A 1,741-nucleotide genomic window follows, 5' to 3' on the forward strand; every position below is an offset into this window, starting at 1 on the left:
AGACCCTGAAGGGGCAGCTGGGCATGGACCACGGTGAACACAGGACTCGCAAGCTTGTCGCTTACCTACTCTCTTGCTGCTGTGAGTTGTCCTTTTAGTGCAGTACATACCTGGTCTCTACACCTGCTTCCCTGTGCGTACAAAAGCATAACAGTTTATTTTTAAAGAGGATGGGGAGAAAAACAAAAAAATCTTTTTACTGTTGGGCAACAGCTCACCTGATGGTGATTTAACCTATTGCTACAACTGGCATTATACACAGCAGTAAAATTGAAAGAGCAGAGCTGGCTTTTCTTTACCTGTCACTTGGCTGAGGTCTGGCATTTGCTCATCTGTTACTGTTGTGGTTGTGGGAATACCTGAATGGTAACAGCAGTTGTGGTACTAGGAAGGGAGAAAAGAAATGATGAGCCAAATACTTGAAGAAAGTGGTAGTTTAATATCCTACTGTTGACAGCTCTGGCATTCTGGCTTCTTTTGTGTAGGCTGTGAGGTCTTTTTACTTGTTTATAGTATTACAAGTTTTATTACAAGTTTTCTTTAAAAAGAGCTACTATCAGGAGGTTTCCCAGACCAAGTAGGAAACTGGGAATCAGCAGTTCTCCAGCTTCAGGCCTGCCTCTGCATGGCCTTGGGCAAGCTGAGGGAAGTGCCTGGTACTTCTGTAGGGTGTACTTCCTATTCTCACAGTGATTTTAGAGCTTAAGTGTAAAACAGGGACTTTAAATGAAGAATAATTCAGCTCTTTGCATTCATTTGTACTGAATGTGTGATAGCAAATATGCAGTGCCCTAGCACAGGCCAGTTCTAGTACATCTCTCTAGTGCCACTGCAATTCATGGTAGAAGTCACTCCCGATTGACCAGGTGCTCGGTGATCTTTTCTGAGAGGGCAAAGTGTTTGGAGGTGGCGTTGCTCCTGTCATTCATTTATGTACTCTTCACTACAGAAGACCTTAACCTCTTGACCTGATGCTTGTAATAGTTCAAGATTAACCTGTTGCCTTTGCATGTGTTGTCATATTGATTGCAGTTTGTATTGTTGGTCCGCTTCCATTGCAGCAAGGATGCATAAACAGCATAAGGAGACATAAACTAGGAAGGTGTATGGCTAAAACCACAAAAAATGAGAGGGAGAACCTGGGATAGGCACAATACCTATACTTTAATCTGTGGCTTGAAATCTACATTATGAATATTTGCTACATCCTCTGCTCTGTCAGTAGTATGGATTAATGATTCATAAAGGTGTGTTTTAAGGGCTGGGTAGTTGTGTTTATACAGTGCTTATTGGAGTCCCTGTTGCTTCTTCCTTTTTCCTTCCGTCTCCCACCTCCCAAGATTGTTCATACATAAGCCATTTCTCTTTCCAGCCTTCCCTTTCCTTGGAGAAAAGTTACTATTTCTAGCCTGTTGCTGATCCTTTGTGCCCAGCTGTGTTTACCAGCACTGTAGAATCGGTGGGTGGTGTTTTTTCTTGGACCAGAACTGGCATTTCATTCTTCCTTTCCAGTTTTACCAGCCTGGAAAATTGAATGGAACTGTAGAAATTAACTTGTGTTGACTTCATTGAGCTCCTCGGCAAAATCCATGCCAAAACTGTATGTGGCCAAACGTGCAAAAACCTCTAGGCCAGGTTTTGGGCTTAATTTTGAGCAATCTTCTCAGTTGATGGAAGCTCTTAGGCTAGCATTTGAGAAGGTGGGATACTGGCAAGGAGAAAAGTGTGGGTGAAATGAGTT

This window comes from Pygoscelis adeliae, unplaced genomic scaffold, assembly GCF_000699105.1.
Source record: "Pygoscelis adeliae isolate BGI_AS28 unplaced genomic scaffold, ASM69910v1 Scaffold93, whole genome shotgun sequence".
In the NCBI taxonomy this organism is placed as follows: domain Eukaryota; kingdom Metazoa; phylum Chordata; class Aves; order Sphenisciformes; family Spheniscidae; genus Pygoscelis; species Pygoscelis adeliae.